This window comes from Phoenix dactylifera, chromosome 1 (assembly GCF_051530095.1).
Source record: "Phoenix dactylifera cultivar Ajwa chromosome 1, Ajwa_hap1_PhDact_Kaust_v1.1, whole genome shotgun sequence".
NCBI lineage: Eukaryota > Viridiplantae > Streptophyta > Magnoliopsida > Arecales > Arecaceae > Phoenix > Phoenix dactylifera.
Window position 1 is genome coordinate 59,945,021 of NC_143190.1, and position 22,834 is coordinate 59,967,854.

Sequence of the window (22,834 nt, forward strand, 5' to 3'; positions counted from 1 at the left end):
ATCAAATATATAAAAAAGAATGTAATATTAAGTCTTATTATCTCATATAACATTAAATAACCTAAGATTCCAAGACATCGAATAATAACAAATCAAGTTTTCTCAGCTGACCTAAACCACTCCCAGCCATAGAGGTTGTCAGCTATTCTAAAATATCCAAAATTCATTTGTAGCACCAGATTTAGAATAGCCATGGAGTTAATCAGGAGATACGTCAGATTTGTCTGAGGACGGATGCTACGTATTATTTGTAGCACTAGATTTAGTATATGTGAAGTAATTCAAAATCCTATATTTATCTTAAAATCTTGTCGAGTATTGAGTACTGGCAGACCATAGCGGCAGCAATCGTAGGAAGGGTTATACTCCATGCCGGAAACCACCTTAGCTGCGACTTCCCGCGTCTGATATCATGCTCGGAAGAGAAGTACGAGGGCTTGAAGCGTCCCTTTGGGAGAACAAAGCCCAGTTACATGAAGCTGGTCAAAGGCTGGGAGGGGGTGACAGGAATTCTAATGGTTCTGTGCATGCTGGTGGCCTTCACCCTTGCTATCCGCTGGTTCCGCCGAAGCCTGGTGAAGCTTCCAAATTAAGCCCTTCTGTTTGCCATTGTCTACGTGCTGCTTGTCATCCAGGGCCAATTCCTTTACCTCATTCATTCACCATTGTAATCTAAAAACTGTAAGTGTTATTCAGTTAACTCGCAACTTTCTGATATTTTGGAGGTCTTACAAACACTAAACACGTCTTCTCTGGGCCTGTTTGTTATTTTCAAATGATTGCCGCACTGATACGGTCCTACTTAGTATTGCAGACATGGATGTACCTTGTTGCTCCTGTTCTTCTATACGCAGGGGAGAGGACCCTAAGGACCCTGAGGTCCGGCTATTACTCAGTCAGACTCCTTAAGGTAGCTTAATGGGTTGTCAGTTCATTCAAAGTGTCAACCAAATGAATTTAACGACAACGTTGCTGGTTTTACCTTGCTACGTTGACATAGTAATTTGTTTGCACTGAGAATTGGTACTTTATCCAGGTGATGTTCTGACTTGGCAAATGTCCATGGCTCCGGCATTCCGCTACAAGAGTGGGCAGTATATGTTTATCCAATGCCCTGCAGTCTCACTCTTTGAATGGTAAATTTCAGAATGCTCTCTATATTCTCTTAACAAATTTATGCTTAAGAAAGGCTGACTTCAACAGACTGTTTTTCCAAACTATATGAGTATCAAAAATATTTGTTCATTAGCTATAGTCGACATGTATACTCATATATCTCCTCCTATAGTCCTATTTTTGCTGAGTACTTGTATATGTATTTCACTTTGACACTGTGACGAATCATTTAATTAGCCTAGGTGTATGTATCAGAAGTTTGATTAGAGATCTATCTTTGTATCATCTGTGTACACCAGTTGATTGACCATATGTTGTTTTCGAACTCTGGTTTTTTCTCTAGGCTCAATAACTTCAGCTCCTGGGGATGGTTACCTTGGCATCCACATTAGACAACTAGGTGACTGGACAGGGCGCTTAAGCGAGTCTTCTTGGAGGCCTGCGAACCTCCAGTGGCTGGAAGTAGTGGCCTCCTCAGAGCAGATGATGTTGAAATGTAATGCACTTCTTTGCTGTAATGAATATTCTGATGTATCAAAAATATCTCTGTATGTGTCCCATCTCCAGCTGTTTCTTAGACAAGTGTCATGTAAGTATTGAATCTGTTCAGTTCTCTATGAAAGGCTGTTCAGTTCTCTATGGAAGATATGGATAGTCCATCAGTCACTATTGTAAAGAAAAACAGACTCTATTTTTGAAAGACATTCTTCCAATTTTTGTTGGAGAGCTCTGCTGTAGCAACTCTGAAATATTCTGTATTCTGAATACTCTTTATCTCCTCCTTTGATATCTCTAAGAAAAGTGGTATCAGAGCGGGTTTCGACATCATCTGGGGCGTCTTCTTTATCATCAATAGAACGGCAACCTATCCAGCAAGAAAAAGATGGCTTCCTTGGTTGGAGAAAGTGCCGACATTTCACACTCCATTCTTCCAGTCTTTGGAGCACTACAGGAAAAAGTAGCTATGCCGGCGCTTTGTTGGACCTTTAGCGACGCTTTTTAGCATCGGCTAAACTACCACCGACGCAATGCCCCTCGTCGCCAAAGCGTCGGACATACCAGAGTGGAAATAGTTTTTGCCGATGCAGGGCGAAAGTGTCGGCAAAAACCTGGATTTACCGACGCTTATTAGCGTCAGTGATAACCCGTCGAAAAAGTTCCCTACGGGTTAGCTCCTGGTTTTTCCCGACGCTTTATAGCGTCGCCCATTTGCAACGCTTTAAAGCGTCGGCATATGCTCATTTGCCGACGCTAACATAATTGTTTGAAGCGTCGGCATAAGCTTGCGGGTGCGGACAGTATGTCCTTTGCCGACGCTTAAAAGCGTCGGGAATTGCTTTTTTGAAAAAAAAAAAACAATTCATATTATAAAACACAAATTACAAAACATACATTATAACAATATGAACCTGTATTTTATTAATACATACATTATAACAATATGAACCTGTATTGCATTGATACATTAATACAAACACTCAGATCATTCGAATTGTGAATATTGTAATATCTGATTAAAAATTTGCTTACAAAGTTTTAAATTACAATGTACTCTGAAAAATAAAAAACATATACATATCAAACTCATAAAAGATAATCTAGAATGCATCAGGGACGGGATTCAGCTCCATCATCATCTCTACAAGCGTTTGAAGTATCAGAAATCTAAAAAAAAAAAAGAGAAACCTTAGAAGTTTGGAATAATGTGATACATTAACTCATATATCATAATTGATAATATGTAAAGTATTCAAATATATATAGTTATTTACCTGAGAAGGGAGAAATCGTTGTAACATTGATGAAATATTCGTAAGCTGAGCTTGCAAATTTGCTTGGTTTTGCTTCAACTCTTCAATAGTTGCTTGAAGATGACGAACTTCTGCAGTGTTACTAGATTCTCTGGCATTTCTTGTATATGTGCCCACTAAAGATAACTGAGTGGGGGTAACTCCAACGCCGTAACCCCTCACTCGCCCATAACGCTCTGAGCCCATCAATTCAGCTAGCACTTGAGCTTCAATATGATTAGTCGCGTCGGATGATGATGACCCTCTGACGCGCTCTGAAATAAGATTTGTTGCACTATCCTACATCTCTCAAAAAAAAATTCAAATTAATGTATGCCAATATTAGAACCAAAAAAAAAATACAGCACAAGTCAAAGATGAATACATACAACTATATTTCTGGACTCCTCCCGGACAAAGCTGCCATCTCGGTGGGTGTGAGTCATCTTATAAAACTCCACCCTACCAGGCTCCCTCCCATTATCATCCATCTACAACAAAAAGTATATTTCAAGAGTATACATGCTATATGATAGAATAATTTAAGATAAATTTAAAGAGTTTCAAAAAAACTTACGAATTCGGCTCTACGTCTCGTACAACTCATGGAGCCTGAAGTGTGAGGAACAGTCTGTGATGCTCGAGCAGCTCTACCAATATTGGAATATGTCTTCCTCGAAAAACAATAAACAATGTAATTAATACAATGTATAAATTTCTAATCTATATTAATAGTAAATACAATATAAGGTATTGAAAAAATATACACAACCTGAGCTCTCTCGGAAAACCAGTAGTGGACAAGCTCCCTCCACTGATGAGAAATTACATCTGGAGGACAAACACGGGCCACCTCCTCTTCAGTCATGCCCTCGTGCTTCCAATCTGCCTTTAGCTTCGCCTTATATTCTTTCCATTTGCTGTTGACGGACTTCAGCACCCAATCATGGCTATTTGCAGGAAGGACAAACTTTTTCTACATCAAAGTCAAAAATGTTATATCAATGTTAAACCAAAAAATAATTGAAGATAGTAAGCAGCTTCAATTCTTTACCTCAACAACTTTAAGAAGCATTTCATTCCAATTCGTATAGTTGAGCGGACACAAGTGTCCCTTCCGCGCAACCGATCCTAAAAACGTGGATAAAATGCTTGCAGCATTCTTGATGGGCTGCCCCAGTTCGTTGCAATGGACAACAATCTTCTCATCCTCAGGTAGGGTCCATACGTCCCGTGCTCGAGTGGGCCCTCGTGTTCTCCTCACTCTCCCCAGTCCATCTATAAAATAAGAAGTCCATTAAAGGCAAATGATTTAAAATAGTTAGATTGTAAGAAAAATTAATATAAAAACTGTAAATCAAAATACCCAGGACATCCACGTCATCCATGTCTGGACAATCTGCAGGTGGCGCGTGCGCAGACTGGGACCCGGACTGAGTATGAGGCTCACCGGGCTGCTGGGAACGATCAGAAGTAGATCCCACAGATGTGTGCTGAAACTCAATATCTCTGAAACGTTTTCCTCGCGGCATGTTGTAATCTAGTATGCATAAAAAAGAATCAATATTAGTTAATTAAAAGTATAGAAATAATTTATAAAAGTAATTTAATGCAAAGTAATTTATAAAAGTATCAATATTCCGATCGTAAAATATAATAAAAGATGTGATTAGTACTACAGACTTTGACTCAAGTATCTTTTCCTTCTGGAGGCTGTCAAGCAAATGTGCCTAATGAATACACAACCATAACATAATCTCATGTCTAAACATAATTCTGAAAATTTATATTGCATTAGCATATGTCAGATATCCTACAACAATTTAAGAAGTAACAACTAAACAGGACAATAAATGTAACAAGAGAGAGAAGCTCTATAATGAGAATTCAAATCCAACATACAAGTTGTGTGCATCTGTCCGGTCAAATAAATGAAAAGAAGCAGCATCCATAAATTTCTGATGGCACGTATATGCTAAGCAAGTTGAGAAAAGGTTACTTTGAGAATTAAACGAGTATCAGCATACAAAGATTCCACATAATACGTTTATGAGCATGGAGCAACCATTCCAGTTCTACTGCTATCAACTTAATAAGCCAAATTTCATGATCCCACTATATTTTTTTAGTGGATATGAGAATTTACAAGATCAGATTTATCCATAAATATTTTTTAGGGTATTATTTGCTATTTAACTTGTGTAGATCCACGAATGGAGCATGAAAGCAAATGTCAGCATCATGATTTCAAGATCAGATCTGAGCAATGGGGAACTATGTCAAGTTCAAGGAGCAATCTGAGGATGATAGTGTTATTTTGATGATTAACAAGCAATTATCTAGAGTATGTTATAAGTTAAATCGATACTACATTCTTAAGTCTGTTACTCTCAGTATATTTGTTTAAATTGATATAGATACATTTCATTGTTTATTTGAATGAATCTAACCTTGAGATGCAGCAAAGTGTGGATTGAGTCGACCCAAAGGATGATTGGGTCGATCCCGGCACATCAAGAAAGCATTTGGCACACTTCTGCAAAAATGGCACAAATGAACAGTGAGTTGGGTCGACCCAAGGAAAGCATGAGTCGACCCAAACATCAAGATCCTCAAAACAACTCAGAAAATGGTTCTCTGGATTTACTGAGAGGGTCGACCCAAGATGAAGTTGAGTCGACCCAAGCTTGAGTCGACCCAAACCCTGTGTGGGTCGACCCAAAGGCAAGACAGAACAGAAGACAGAAAAGGTTCTCTGGAAACCCTGTTAGGGTCGACCCAAGAAGAAGTTGAGTCGACCCAAGAAAAAGTTTGAGCTGACCCAAGGTTTGGGTCGACCCAAGAAAAGTTTGGGTCGACCCAAGCACGGGCAGAAGCATAACGGCTAGTTGTGCAGAAGTACTTTTTGGACTCCCAACGGCTATAAACGGCTAGTTTCTTCAATCCAACGGTCAGGAAGGACTATTTGGAGGTTGAAGAAGTATTTAAGAGGGAGTATTCATCAGAGGAAGTAAGCTTTGGAAAAATACATCAAGTGCATTCAAGAGAGAACCCTAGCAAGGCAAGCTTCATCCAAGTGCTTCATTCAAGAATCAAAAGAAAGTGGTTGAGCAGATTCAAAGAGTCATCAAGAGCTCCATCCACCCTTGAAGAGTGAAGCATCCTTGACAAAGAAGAGAGAAGTCACATCAAGCGATAAATATTCTCTAAACTCTTCTTTGTAGTTTATATTGTTTCATTTGCTCATTTAGGAGTTTAAATCTTCTTTCTTTGTTTATTAAACTACTTGTAAAGGTTGGTTGGTTAGCCCGCAAAACCAACGGAATAGGTTGATTGGTGAACCCGGAAAACTAATTATAAAAGTTCGTTGGTGAGCCCGTAAAACCAACAAAGGTTCGTTGGTGAGCCCGTAAAACCAACATAGATTTTTGGTGAACCCGAAAAACCAAAGTGTAAAGGTTTTTGGATTGTGAGCCCGGAAAACAATCCAACTGTAATCCGCGGGATTATAGTGAATTCCCAAGGGGTCGCTTGGGGAGTGGACGTAGGTGCTAAGGAGAGCATCGAACCACTATACTTCTTGTTGTTTGTATTGTGATTTGTTTAAGTTCACTAACTCATCATTTAACACAAGTAAGATAGTTAAAATTAAAAGAAACCAATTCACCCCCCCCCCCCCCTCTTGGCTTGTCACCTTGGGCAACAAGTGGTATCAGAGCAAGGTGCTCCAATAGTAATTATTGATCTCACAATCAAGAGTTAAAGATCATGACAACCCAAGTGGGATGTTCTATGAGTGAGGAACAATTAATTAATAGACCTCCACTATTTAATGGTATAAACTACACACATTGGAAAGCACGCATGCGCATTTTCATTCAAGCACATGACTACGATTTATGGAGTATCATAGTCAATGGGCTACATACAAATGCTAATCATGATAAGAAAATGGCTCAGCAAAATGCAAAAGCCATGAATATTCTATATTGTGCATTAGATGATAGTGAACTTAATAGCATATCTTTTTGCATAACTGCTAAGGAAATCTGGAATATGCTTGAAGGTAAATATGAATGCACTAACATTTTTAGTGAATCTGAAACTAGCTCTGAAGAAGAAGAGCAGCAAACTGAAATTAAAAATCCTTGCTTTATGGCACATGAAGATAAGGTATGTATTGGAACACAAAGTGATTTCTCATTTCAAGATAAAGTACATGCTGAAACTCAATCTGATTTTACATTTGATGAACTTCATGATGCTTTTTCTGATCTATACTTAGAATATAAGAAGCTTAGTTTAAAGAATAAAAAGCTAAATCAGAAAAATATATCTCTTGCTGAAAGCTATGATATAACTCAGAAAAATAATAAATTACTTTCAGAAGACAATGAAAGGCTAACTAAAGAAGTTAACAAATTTAAGCCTATAGTTGAAAAATTTACTATCAGCTCTGAAAAACTGAACTTAATGATAAATAATCAAAGAGCTGAATTTGAAAAGGCTGGATTAGGATATCAATCTTGGTACACACAAAAATCCCTTAATGACATATGTGTTAAATCCTCCACTATCTATCATAAAATGGATTCTAATTTATCTGATGAACCTAATGAACAAAAACAGAAAATTAAAAATCCATCATCTACTTATATTAAATCGATGTTTGTTAAATTTAATAAGAGTATGCAAAAATACATTCCTTATAATCCTAAAATCTGCAAGCCTATAGACAAAATAGCTATTAAGAAAATATGGGTTCCAAAAGGAACAATAATAGCTAACCTACAAGGACCCAAAAGAGTTTGGGTTCCTAAGTTGAAAATCTGAATATTTTCTGTAGGTGTGTCTAGCACTCAAGGCTCCAACAAAAGATGTTAATTTAGACATTGGGTGCTCTAGACATATATTAAAGAATGAAACTTAAAATATACTTATGAAAAGTAATTGAAATGAAAAGAATAATGAAATTAGTAATCCTTGCATCTCATCATTCTCTTTGCCTTAGTATCTAATTAAAACATAAATTGCAGGTATTAATCAATTTTGTGATATAGGTAATATTTTTAAAAAAAACATAATCAAATCACTTCATTTTATAGTATGCTTTACTTACTGCTGGATAAGTTGCTAAATGATTAATCAATTTATTAAGAATAACTCTATGAATTCTCTATATGCTTGATTAAGAGTTTTTATCAATGGTATTATCTTTTATTGATCATAGACATGAGAATGTATACTTGGTATGACTTTAAATATATGCACTATGAATACCAAGATTAAAGAAACCACTTTTGGCATATAAAATCAATTCATACTAGTATGTACTTAATCTCAAAAGACCTTGTCATTGGTTTACTTAAATTAATTTCTACAAGGTCAAAGTTTGCTATGCATGTCATCTAGAAAAACAAACTAGAATCATTTCGAAATCTGAAAACATTGTTTCCACCTCTTAGTCTTTGAAAATTCTCCATAAGAACTTATTTGGATCTCTAGGATAGTGAGCCTAGGAGATAAGCTTCTTGACTTTGTAATTATGGATGATTTTTCAAAGCTAACGTTGGTTTTATTCTTGGCACTTAAATTGAAATATTTTCTGCTTTGGCACAAACTTACAAAAGGTTTCAAATGAAAAAGGTTTGCAAACTGTGAAAGTATCATGGCACAGTTTTGAAACCAATTTGTTAATAAGGTTTGCACAGAAAACGGTATTGAATACAATTGTTTTTGCACCAAGAATACTATTACATATAGGGGTTATAAAAATATAAAAATAGAACCTTTGTTGTGTAAGGACAATGCTTTGTGATAGCAGTTGATTAATGTTATCATCACAGCTTGTCATATTATAAGGTTTCTATTAAATCTATTTTTGAAAAAAAAAAAACCCCATGTGAACTCATGAAAAACAAAATATCAAATGGTGCATACCTTTATTTTTTTTTCAGTTATACATGTTATGTTCTCAAGAATGAAATATATGCCAAATCTGATAAAACAAGTGTTTCTTTGGATATTACTCTCTAAGCAATGCATATAGAATATTCAATGAAAAGATACCAGTTGTAGAAATGTCAATTCATATTATTCTTATTAAAACTAGATCTTTTATTGAGAATATAGTTTGTCATTTTTGCTTCTATTTAAAAGACATTAAGAAGAATGAATAAGATGATAATTGGTTAAGTTAAACTAAATCATTTTGAAAGGGATAAAATTTGAAATCTTATTGAAGAATCTGAAAACTTTTTATATTTGGAACAAAACTGAGTTTTTCAGAAACACACTAAATTAAGAAGAATTTGTGATTACTAAAAGAATTAATCAGAAAAGATGAAATAGATCTTGATGAAATTTTTGCATAATTAGAAGCCAAAGATAACCACTTTCATTTGATTGTTTTATGAGACTTGTATTTTGTCAAATGAATGTGTAGAATGAACTTCTGTGTGGTTATATTATTAAAATTTTTATGTAAAAATAACCATCTATATTTGAAAAATATTCATTACAAACATGATAAAATACTATTTGATTTAGAACAAGCACCAAGAGCATGATATGAATGATTAAGTAACTTTTTGATAGAAAGTAATAGTGATAAAACTATGTATCAAAAAGAAAAATTCTGATATCATAATTGCTCAAATATATATTGATGATATTATTTGTGGTGCTACTAATGAAGCTTTATGTAAAGTTTTTTTTTTTTAAGCTCATGCAGGGTGAGTTCGAAATGAGTAAAATGGATGAACTAATTTTTTCTCTCGAACTCCAAACTAAGACAAATAAGAAAGGGAATCTTCATTGGCCAAAGTAAGTTTACAAGAATATTCTTACAGAAGTTTGGCATGAAGAAAGGTATATCTATGACCCCATATTGTAGAGTTTAAAAATAATGAGCAAGGTAATTTTATTGTTTGAAGCTGTATTACTATATCATGCAGCTTGTAGGCCAAATTGTATGCTCATTTTGTGCTTATATGCAAAGATATCAAACTAATTCTAATGAATCACATCTAATTGATATCAAAAGATTCATAAAAATCTGTTAAGATAATAAAACTAAGTACTCCAATCTTAGGTAAAAGCAAAACAAGTATAATATATTCAGCACATTTATAAGAATTATGTGAGCATTCCTTTGGATGGGATAAAATCCATAATCAACTATAATAGGAAGAGTTTGGAGTGAACATTTTTAAAGAGAAAAGTTTAACCTTTCTACATTGCTCATCATAGGGATGGTGCCAATGGGGAGGCTAGTGATAGTACCCGGCACTATTTGACCCAACTATTCGGTGTAGGGTATATTAGGGACGGCACAAGAGGGAGGCTAGTGGTAGTACCTCGTGCCCCTTCCAACTCCACCGGATAGGGAGCAAACAGAGTATAGAGCATAGAAAAGTAAAACCAAAAGAAATGAAGATTAGAATATTCACTGAGTGGTTAAAGGAAGAAATTCAAAAATGAGGAAATGAATGACAAGATAAATGAAAGTATATAAAAAGCTTGTGAAAAGCCAAATGAAGTTTCGATCACTTGAAAACACACCTTAAGGATAAAAGCTTAAACTTAATTTAAAAATGCTTCTATCGTTGCATTTTTTTGTAACTTTCATTATATACTTCAATGATTGTATCATTTTGGGGAATAACTCAATATGATTTCTAGATGAAAACTACGGTTTAAGAAAAACAGAATTACTTTGGATACCTTGGTTGTTTGCTCCGATACGCATCTGAAACATATCATTTTTTATCTTATAAGTGTACTGAAATTGGTCTAAATGATGTGTTTTTCAATGATCTTGATTGCAAATAAATGGTTCTAAATATATGATATTATTTTGATATTAAAAAGATTTATGATGCTTCATATATACATTGCTGAAAAACTATGACTAAAAAATTAATATTTTGAATATACACTCCTACATAATTAAATGCTTCTATCATTAAAAAGAAAAGCTATTTTTAAGAAGAGAGTTAATGATCCTAAAGCTTAGAATATTTCAACTCACTTCAATAATTCTTATAGGAAAGAAAATGTAATTACTTTTGAAAGAAATTTGAGCTTCAAAAGAATTATTTTCTGATTAATATCTCCATACATATTCAAAAAAATAAGAGGAAATATAATTTATTCTTGAAAGATTAAAAAGAGTGATTGCTATAAATTTTGAAAAATTCTAGATCACTCTACATTCTTGATATTATAGAAGAACAAAAAAAAAAAGTTTGAAAGAAAATGCATCTTTTGAGGGGGAGCTTTAAATACTCAATCTCTTTATTGAAAATTATCTTCAAACTCTAAACTCTCAAATAGAATGATTAATTAAGGGGGAGAAAGAAAATTTCAGAGTGAGAGATCATATAGAACTTAATCGTATAAATTCGCATCTAACGATGAGACAAAGAATACTAAATGTAAAGTGGTATTAAACTTTGTGCTTCATTGAATATCTTTTGAAAGTTGGATTTTCATCTGTATTCATCGGTAAATCATTTATTTCTAAAAATTTAATTGAAAAGGATTCCATCTGTCTTAGTTTCGAAAATTTATCTTGGAATCTACTAATGAGCTCTTATTGGCTTGCACTTTAGTGTTTCAATCCTGAGCCAATTCATTTTAATTGATTTTGATGCTAGGATCTTTAAAGGAGTAAAAGAAAGTCTTTAAGAGAGCTTTAAAAGAACTTCCAAAGCCCTGAATTTTATGTATCCTACATTGCATAAATTTATATTTTGGTATCTATGCTCCAATACTTTTATATCATGAAAGAACTTTGAAGTCATTAAGAATTAAAGATTCAACATAATCTTATGTTTTTCGAGTATATAAATTTTGATCTTTATCTGCTCTTATACTATACTCTAAAAATTAATTAGATTGCTCTCATGTTGCTATATACTTAATATATTAAAAAAAAAAGGGTATTGGATTTTCATTCGTGCTTTCTTTGAATATTATTCTTGATACTCCTTGAAATAACTTGAAAAGGATTCCATCTACACTTGATTTCAAAACTATCTTTGGAATCTACATTTAGAGATCACTTCTGGCTTACATCCTAAATATCTCATTCCTAAAGCCAAACACATAGAAATAAGATATCATTTTATTAGGGATCATGTGCAAAATGGAAACATATGTATTGAGCATATATGCACTGAAAAACAATTAGCCGACATATTCACAAAACCCTTGAGTGAAGATAGATTCTGCACGCTAAGGAGGGAATTAGGCATATGTGATCCTTTTTATTGAAGAGATATAAAAGGGAGCAAGCAGTCTCATGATACATTCCTTCCATTTCTAAAAATCCATGAAACATGAGTCAAACTTGTAATCTATAGATTCCTTACTCATGTATTATTGTCCCAGAAAGAATTTGTAAGGATTGGAAGCAAGGAAAAATTTTTTTTTTAGAAGCGAAAAGGAAGAGAAAGGAAAATTTCTGAACTTGGGTCGACCCAACCCAGAATAGGGTCGACCCAACGTTGAGTCGACCCAAGAAAATTTTTGAGTCGACCCAATGTCGGGACCCCACTGTTAACAGGGGGACCTGTGAGCTATCTAGGGCATTGTTTACCCTTTGTCCTCTTCCGAAAATCCTATTCCCCACTCTCAAATCTTCTCCAATCATCTCCAAACAGTAGATTACTTCAAGATCTTGGAGAAATGGGACCCAAGAGAGCCGTAGCCAAGCGATCCGGGAGAGTCTCACGATCTTGTTTAGAGCCTAGGATATGTATCTAGTTCTCATATGTATTTTATGTTGATCATGTATTTTGAACCTTGATTGAGGAACATTGTATTTGCTTTTGTTTTTGGCATGATTGTACTAAAATGTTCCTATTTTGATCAATGAAGTTTGAATGTTTGTTATTTATTGTGTCTTTTTCCATGTACCTATTTGATGATAACAAAAAGGGGGAGAAGTAAAGAAAGAGTAATAGGGGAGAAGTAAAGATAGAGTAAATAGAGTAACAAAAAGGGGGAGAAGTAAAGAAAGAGTAATAGGGGAGAAGTAAAGATAGAGTAATAAGAGGAGAAGTAAAGAAAGAAAGAGAAATAATTTGTAAAACAAATTGAAAATCATATAGAAAAGCATATACATCCAAGGGGGAGCAATTTGCAACAATGAAAATGATCAAGTCAAAAATTTATATCAAATTTCAGAATTTGGCACATATAATTTCAGAATTTGGCACGCACCTTTCACACCTCGATACATAACCTGAAACTCATGTTTTATCTCAAATTTTTGGAGTTTCATCTTTAATGAATTATAAATGAAAGGGGGAGTAATTCAAAAAGTCAAATTGACAACATTTGAATGATATAGGGGGAGACTTCACTCTTATATATGAAAAGCTGAAATTCAGCAAGTTAAGCCCTTTCAAAAAAACTGATTTTAAAGACAAGTATCAATAGGCTCATACTCTTTATTTTGTAATCATCAAAAAGGGGGAGATTGAGGATGATAGTGTTATTTTGATGATTAACAAGCAATTATCTAGAGTATGTTATAAGTTAAATCGATACTACATTCTTAAGTCTGTTACTCTCAGTATATTTGTTTAAATTGATATAGATACATTTCATTGTTTATTTGAATGAATCTAACCTTGAGATGCAGCAAAGTGTGGATTGAGTCGACCCAAAGGATGATTGGGTCGATCCCGGCACATCAAGAAAGTATTTGGCACACTTCTGCAAAAATGGCACAAATGAACAGTGAGTTGGGTCGACCCAAGGAAAGCATGAGTCGACCCAAACATCAAGATCCTCAAAACAACTCAGAAAATGGTTCTCTGGATTTACTGAGAGGGTCGACCCAAGATGAAGTTGAGTCGACCCAAGCTTGAGTCGACCCAAACCCTATGTGGGTCGACCCAAAGGCAAGACAGAACAGAAGACAGAAAAGGTTCTCTGGAAACCCTGTTAGGGTCGACCCAAGAAGAAGTTGAGTCGACCCAAGAAAAAGTTTGAGCTGACCTAAGATTTGGGTCGACCCAAGAAAAGTTTGGGTCGACCCAAGCACGGGCAGAAGCATAACGGCTAGTTGTGCAGAAGTACTTTTTGGACTTCCAACGGCTATAAACGGCTAGTTTCTTCAATCCAACGGTCAGGAAGGACTATTTGGAGGTTGAAGAAGTATTTAAGAGGGAGTATTCATTAGAGAAAGTAAGCTTTGGAAAAATACATCAAGTGCATTTAAGAGAGAACCCTAGCAAGGCAAGCTTCATCCAAGTGCTTCATTCAAGAATCAAAAGAAAGTGGTTGAGCAGATTCAAAGAGTCATCAAGAGCTCCATCCATCCTTGAAGAGTGAAGCATCCTTGACAAAGAAGAGAGAAGTCACATCAAGCGATAAATATTCTCTAAACTCTTCTTTGTAGTTTATATTGTTTCATTTGCTCATTTAGGAGTTTAAATCTTCTTTCTTTGTTTATTAAACTACTTGTAAAGGTTGGTTGGTTAGCCCGCAAAACCAACGGAATAGGTTGATTGGTGAACCCGGAAAATCAATTGTAAAGGTTCGTTGGTGAGCCCGTAAAACCAACAAAGGTTCGTTGGTGAGCCCGTAAAACCAACATAGATTTTTGGTGAACCCGAAAAACCAAAGTGTAAAGGTTTTTGGATTGTGAGCCCGAAAAACAATCCAACTGTAATCTGCGGGATTATAGTGAATTCCCAAGGGGTCGCTTGGGGAGTGGACGTAGGTGCTAAGGAGAGCACCGAACCACTATACTTCTTGTTGTTTGTATTGTGATTTGTTTAAGTTCACTAACTCATCATTTAACACAAGTAAGATAGTTAAAATTAAAAGAAACCAATTCACCCCCCCCCCCCCCTCTTGGCTTGTCACCTTGGGCAACACAATCTAATCTTAGCATATTGCAAATGTTCAACTTTTTGTATGGCGGAATCTAGCTTACAACTCAGAGGACATTACAATTTCACTTTGTATACCCTAGATTAGTCAATACTATTATCCAACCCTGTCATGATAAATGTGACTTTTGAGGCTAAGCCTTGTCCTAGTGGTCACACCCCTTTGCTTAGCAACCAGAGGTTCTCAGTTTGATTCTGGGGTGTGCATCCCCAAAAATCTTGACCTATTTAATTATATGGCATCATACTTGGTATGTCAGTCCACTTACTCCTTGGTCATGACAGCATAGAAACTCGTGATGGGACAACTCCTAAACCACCTTCCATATGCAAATCACCAAACTCAATTTCCTCGTATTGCAGTCCACTTACTCCTAAAATCATCTAAGGTCCTCAAGTTTAATTATTTTTAAGTTCTCTAGAGAATCTGATGCATTATCAGAATCGCTTCTCATTGCAGACAAAGTTGCATCTCTGTTCTTTCACTTCGATCTCAGTCTTTTAATACCTCAAGCTCAGATCTTATATACACTGCCATCAAATCCCAAACCATCACCCTCGAACTTGACCACCACATATATATATATCAAAACCTAACACCTAAGTTTATGATATAATATTATAAAAATTATAATAATTAATATTATAGTAATTAATATCTTTGATCAATGCATCTGTGATTAGGCAAAGCACCATATTGCTTTTGTCAGAAAGCTTCTAATCTTGTTTTGCCAGTGAATTGGCACTACTTGTTTCCTTCAGCTGGGGCTACAAGGAGTGAGACTTTTCTTGCTTATGAAAGGCTTTGGCTGGAAAAATGGAACGTAGATCAAACCTTTTCTGGACAAAGTGCAAAGACCAGTTTCAGCCATCCCACAGCATGCTAAGATAAAGCCCTACAGCTTTAAATAGAGAGACCAGTTTGTGGGTCAAAAGTTTGTGCTTTTGTTTGGGGTCAAAGCTATAGTACCCTACCACCCCTTCTCAAAGCCAACAGTTTAGGGCAGTTCCAGGTTTCCACCCTTCAAGAAAACAAAAGAAAAAATTTAAAAAAAAAAAATCAGAAAGTGGCTGGAATTCTTGACAATAAGTGTTATTCTCCATCATTATCCCAAGTTTCAAAAATCTGCCACCACTGCTAGAATTGGAAGGCATGTGGAGGCACATGCAATGATGCATTCCAAGATCCACAACCATTACACCAACCCCTTCTTAATCATTAAAAATCCAGCACCATCAATTATCCCCTGGTCCTCTCAATCCCTCCTATAGAAATCCATGCAATGGAGCTTTTTCAGCTATACACACAGTCATAGGCCCCTTCAAACCAATTCTCACACACAAAAAAAAGAGACAATTTCAGGAACTAGTTGGAGATCAATACTTCCACCTCCTAACTTTTAAAGACAGAGATACACCATTGGTATATTATTAACTTCAAACATTTTCTAAAGCCCACCAGTGCTCCGAAGACAGACAGCACGCAAGGAAAAAGGAACTATGCATAAAAAGAAAAGAAGCAAAGGAACTAGCTAACCATACTATAGACATTACCTAATCTTAAGATCTAGACAAATTCTTTAAAACCAAAAATTAGACAGAGTCTGCCATCAGATTTGTGGCATGTCAAATGGACTCATGAACAAGAGGAAGAATCATCTTGCACATGACATAAAAAAGCAACCCTTAAAAGGAAAAGAAGAAACAACCAAAAATTTAAATAAGAAGAAACCGGATCTTTCTTGTTCATACCAATACGAAATTAGGCTATCATAAAGTTGTGAGAGGTATAAAAATGAATAGAAATGAAATAATGCAGGAAAGCTTTGCGGAGGCCAGTTACTTGCTGCAGACACCAAATGTACAAAAATGAATGGGTTATTGCAGGTTGGTAATTTCTAATTTATTGAAAGAAAATGTTGTCGAGTGTCATTAATTTTTGAAGAAAAAGGATCACTTACCTCAGACGACGGCGAGGTCGACGGCGGCGGAGTAGCTAGGTCTCGGGATGGAGGTCAAATATTGGCACGCAGTTAGGGCATCGACCGAGAGAGGATGAGGAGAGGGGGCCGGGCGAGCGTTAAAAACAAGAAGAAAACAAAGAGGAGGAGGAGGAGGAGGAGGAGGAAGAGAAGGAGAAGGGGAGGCTTACCTCAGACGGCGGCGAGGTCGGGAACGGCGGAGAAGCAGAATCTTCGATCGCCGATCGGGGCTAGGGATGGGGCTCAACCGAGAGAGTATGAGGAGAGGGGGCCGAGCGAGCATTAAAAACAAAGAGGAGGAGGAGGAGGAGGAGGAGGTCGACGGCGCGTAGCTAGGGCATCGACTGATATAAAATGAGGAGAGGGGCCTGGCGACGGGTTGGGGTTTTATGTTTTATAACGACGCTTAACAGCGTCGTTGTTTCTCAAAGTTGTAACGACGCTCTAAAGCGTCGTTATTGTTGCAGAGTTACCGACGCTAGACCAAAGCGTCGGCAAAGGTTGGCGCTGAGCCAAACTTTCCTGACGCTTTTCCCTAGCGTCGGAAAAACATAGTCGGCAAAACTCACATTTCCTGTAGTGGAGGAGAAAACTATGATTTCTGGAAAGTGAAGATGAGGACTTTGCTTCTCTCAGAGGGACTCTGGAGCATCGTTGAAAAAAGTTACAATGAACTAGCAGATGAAAACCAACTCACAAATGCTGAGAAAGAAAAACTGGAAGCAATTAGAATGAATGATGCCAAAGCTCTCTCAAGAATTCAAAATGGAGTTTCGTCAGTCATCTTTCCAAGGATCATTGGTGCAGCGACAGCAAAGGAGGCACGGGACATTCTGCAGCAAGAATTTCAAGGTGATAGCAAGGGAAGCCTCAATGTCGTCACCGTAAGAAGTTCGAACATATTGAAAAAAATTGCAGACTTAAGGCAAATGTACAGACAAATTACTCAGAAGAGAGATGATGAGGGAAATTTATTTTTTGCTTGTGATTCAGCCTCTGCAGAAAAATGTAATACTTGGTATCTTGATGGTGGCTGCAGCAATCATATGACAGGAAATGACAAAATATTTCATGACATGGATACTACAGTTATACCCAAGGTTCGATTAGGAGATGGGTCTGTTGTGCAAGCTAAAGGAAAAGGAAAAATTGTAGTTGAAACCAAGAAAGGATGCAAATACATTCAAGATGTTCTACTTGTAGCTGATCTACAACAAAATTTGTTGAGTGTTGGACAACTAATTGAACATGGCTATGATATGCATTTTGGAAATCATGGATGCAGAATTTATGATCGAAAAAACAAAGATCATGTGCTTGCAAATGTTAAGATGGAACAAAACAGAAATTTTCTCATAAAGTTTTAATATGGAACATTCTCTGCCTTGAAAAGTAAAGTACTACAAGACAGCTGGTTGTGGCACAAAAGATTTTGCCATCTGAATTTTAATGGACTAAAATTGCTTAAAGTAAAAACATGGTTCATGGTCTTCCTGAGATTGAAACAAGAATGGATCCTTGTGAGGGATGCATAATGGGGAAGCAACACCACAAAACATTTCCAAGACAGACATCATGGAGAGCAACAGCACCCTTGGAGCTTATTCACACTGACATCTGTGGGCGAATGCGAACTCCTTCCTTAAGTGAGCATAGGTATTTTCTTATCTCTGTGGATGACTATTCTCGAATGACCTGGATGTATTTTTTGAAGGAGAAATTAGAAACTTTTTTGGTCTTCAAGCAATTCAAGGCTCTTGTGGAGAAGCAAAGTAGCTATGGCATCAAAACTATTCGAAGTGACTGAGGGGGTGAATATACATCAGGAGAGTTTGAAGAATATTGTAAAAATGAAGGCATCTGGAAGCAATTAACAGCAGGATACAGCCCACAACAAAATGGTGTTGCAGAACGCAGGAATAGGACCATTGTGGAGATGGCAACCTCAATGCTAAATGAGAAAGGCTTACCCAAAAGTTTTTGGGCAGCAGTTGTTAATACAGCTGTTTATATTCTGAATAGATGTCCTACAAAAGCTATGCCAAATAAGACTCCGTTTGAGGCTTGGAGTGGAAGAAAGCCTTTGGTAAGCTATTTCAAAGTCTTTGGCTGCATTTGCTATGCTCATATTCCTTCTGAAAAAAGAAAAAAATTTGATGAAAAAAGTGACAAATGTATTTTTCTTGGATATAGTTCCAATACAAAAGGATATTGACTCTATAATGTTGAAACTAACAAGTTAATTATTAGTAGAGATGTTATTTTTAATGAAAAAGGCTCTTGGGATTGGAAGGAAAAGAAAGTCCAAGAGACACCATATATAATTTTTGAAGTGCAGGACAAAGTTTCAGAGATGCATGATACGGTTACTTCTTCACAAACAGTATCAGCTCCTTCAAGCTCAAGTTCAGGTAATACATTGTCTTCATAAATCTCTCCTCTCCTGAATCTCCTCCAAGGAGAATGAGAAGTTTAAGTGAGCTATATGAGTCATGCAATTCTCAGCCATAGAACCAGAAAGTTTTGAAGAAGCAAAGATGCAAGAGGTTTGGGTGAAGGCCATGGAGGATGAGATGAGCATGATAGAGAAAAACAACACTTGGAAACTAGTTGATAGACCAAAGGGAAGAAAAGTTATTGGTGTCAAGTGGATATACAAGTCTAAACTGAATCAAGATGGGAGCATTCAAAAGCACAAAGCAAGGTTTGTGGCGAAAAACTTTGTTCAAAAGCCAGGTATAGACTTCTCTGAAAACTTTGCTCCAGTTGCAAGGCATGAAACAATAAGAATGTTAATTGCTTTAGCTGCTCAAAAGAAATGGAAGATCTATCAGTTAGATATTAAATCAGCTTTCTTAAATAGAGTATTGGAAGAGGAAGTATATGTTGAGCAACCTCAAGGGTTCTTAGTAGAAGGAGGAGAAAATAAAGTTTATAGATTGGAAAAGGCCCTATATTGGTTGAAACAAGCTCCCCGTGCCTAGTACAGTGAAATTGATAAGTATTTTACCTTGAAAGGGTTTAAGAGGAGCAAGAGTGAGCCCACATTATATGTTATGAAAGAAGAAAATTATATTCTCATTGTTTCAGTCTATGTTGATGACTTAATTATTAAGGGCAATGATGAGAAGGCTATTCAAGACTTCAAGAATGATATGATGCAAACCTATGAGATGTGTGATTTGGGGTTACTACATTATTTTTTGGGAATTGAAGTATGCCAAAGGAAAGATGGAATTTTCATTTCCCAAAAGAAATATGCAAAAAGTATTTTAAAGAAGTTCAACATGGCTGGTTGCAAATTTGTACATACTCCTTTATTTGCAAATGGGAAATTCAGAAAAGAAGATGGTGCCAAGAAGGTTGATGCTTCTGCATATAGGAGTTTAATTGGGAATCTCTTGTATCTTACCATCACTAGACCTGATATTATGTTTGCTGGAAGTTTGCTTTTAAGATATATAAAAAGTCCAAGTCAGAATCACTTTGGAGCAGCAAAAAAAGTCTTGAGATACTTGCAGGGCACACTTGAGTATGGAATATTGTACAAGACTGCAAACACCTCAAAGCTATTTGGGTATACAGATAGTGATTGGGCTGGGTGTCTTGATGATATGAAGAGTACCTCTGGTTTTGCTTTTATTCTTGGTACAAGTGCATGCTCGTAGGTATCTAAGAAATAGAAAATTGTGGTTCAATCTTCAGCTGAAGCAGAGCATGTTGCTGCAGCAAAAGCAACAGCACAAGCAGTATGGCTGCGAAGGATCCTTGAAGATATTAGAGAAAAACAAGAAGAAGGAACAACCTTGTACTGTGATAATAAATCAGCTATTTCCATTGCAAAAAATCCAGTCAGTCATGATCGCACCAAGCATATTGCCATAAAGTATCACTTTATCAGGAAAGCAATAGAAAAATAAGAAATTCAGTTGGAACATTGTAGAACTGAAGATCAACTAGCAGACATATTTACCAAGCCCCTCACCAAAGAGAAGTTCTTTTATCTTGGAGAGTTGATTGGAGTTGTAAAGAAAGTGCATTAAGGAGTGTTGAAATGTAATGCACTTCTTTGCTGTAATGAATATTCTGATGTATTAAAAATATCTCTGTATGTGTCCCACATCCAGCTGTTTCTTAGACAAGTGTCATGTAAGTGTTGAGTCTGTTCAGTTCTCTATGAAAGGCTGTTCAGTTCTCTATGGGAGATATGGATAGTCCATCAGTCACTATTGTAAAGAAAAACAGACTTTGTTTTTGAAAGACATTCTTCCAATTTTTGTTGGAGAGCTCTGCTGTAGCAACTCCAAAATATTATGTATTCTGAATACTCTCTGTCTTCTCCTTTGATATCTCAAACAGATGAGACCACCCAAGAAAGGTATACACTAAGTTTGGTGAATATCAGTCAAGATAGTAGTTTTATCCAACTTATAACCGCGTAAATGTCGTAACTAGCAACTTTTGGAGTTGCCTGAACTTTTGCCACATTGCCGGAGCTGATTTAAGAGGCTCGCTACTTGTAGCAAGAATTTAACTAGAACTGTTGCAGGGGAGAGGGGGCCTTGAATTTAGTCCCACATCGGCTAGTAGCAGAAAGGTTTTGTGCCTTAAATGGGGGATGAAAATTATTTCCTCTCAAGGCGCCTTTTGAAGGGCAAAACCGTGAGGACAGTGGTCTCCCCCCGTCTGCGCTGGGGGAATACCTCGGGAGGAACGCAGTCCTCTTTCTCTGCTAGCTTAATGTGGGTTATGCTGTTGTGTGAGGCTCCGGCCAAAGGTTGTCCCTGCAACAGATGGCGCGCCAGGTAGGGGGCGCCTCCTTCCACCGTTGACTACCCCTCAGGACTGCGGAGACTCAAGAACCTTCCCGCTGGGGGGGTTATGTTGCGGGGGGGGAGGGGGCCTTGAATTTAGTCCCACATCGGCTAGTAGCGGAAAGGTTCTGTGCTTTAAATGGGGATGGAAATTCTTTCCTCTCGAGGCACCTTTTGAAGGGCAAAACCGTGAGGGCAGTGGTCTCCTCCCGTCTGCGCTGGACGCGCGGGCCAAAGCACCCAAAGGGCAGTGGTCTCCCCCCGTCTGCGTTGGACGCGCGGGCCGGAGCGCCCAAAGCGGACAATACCTCGGGAGGAACGCAGTCCTCTTTCTCTGCTAGCTTAATGTGGGCTATGCTGTTGTGTGAGGCTCCGGCCAAAGGCCATCCCCGCAACAAGAACCAATTGAAAGGATTGTACCTCCATTTTCTTTTTCTTTCCTCTACTTATGGCAACTATCATGACCAGTCCTAACTTCAGCCTACCGAAGCTCTTGATCGATGGAACTTACGGTGCTCCAGCTCAGGACTACAAGAAGTATGATGTCCCACTCCTCGTTGGCCTCGGAATTGGCATGGGGCTGCACTTTTCATCAGTATATTGAAGGATTTGCTTAACAATATTGTAAATGGAGGAGCAAGCAGTGAGTAGTTCCTTCTTGTAGAATTAGTTCTAGGTAATTTTCTAGGATAATTTAGCTTTCAGGGTGGACTTCACTATCCATTATATTCTCTGTTGTTTCCCGTGGTTCTGGTTTCCTTCCAATTCTGGGTACTTGTTCCTTTCCTGTGTGTGGCTTAAAGTTTGCTTGAAGCTTTTTCTGTTGACCCTTGCGTTCACTCCAAAGTAGAAAACATGAAGAAAATATCCACTCTATTCTCGCCTGTTTCTGGGATTCTCTCTTGGATTATTCCCCCCAGGTCAGAACGGGCGCGTCGATCTGCACACACTTCTCGAGGCCTCAAGACCGAAGTGGACTCTTAAGACAACCAATGCATACTTCTATTGGGTGACTCTTGAACAAGGCTCCTTCGATTGTCAACCGACCAGTTATGGGGTTTAGGGGTGCAGTCATTGGTGGCGAGACGTGAGACCTTAGCGGCACGACACGCAGCTAGATTTGTGCTTGAGCCTAATGGCATGTGGTCATTTTTGATGAGGGCCAAGTATGGTGTTTTAGTGCCCGGAGTTCAAGCTGTCTATCACCATTCACCAATTTG

General features: G+C 37.1%; 1 pseudogene; it reads left to right on the forward strand.

Annotated features, from left to right (window-relative positions):
- Positions 1–973: 973 nt before the first annotated feature.
- LOC148715448 (respiratory burst oxidase homolog protein F-like) lies at positions 974–22,677 on the forward strand (annotated as a pseudogene).
- The last annotated feature ends 157 nt before the right edge of the window (positions 22,678–22,834 follow it).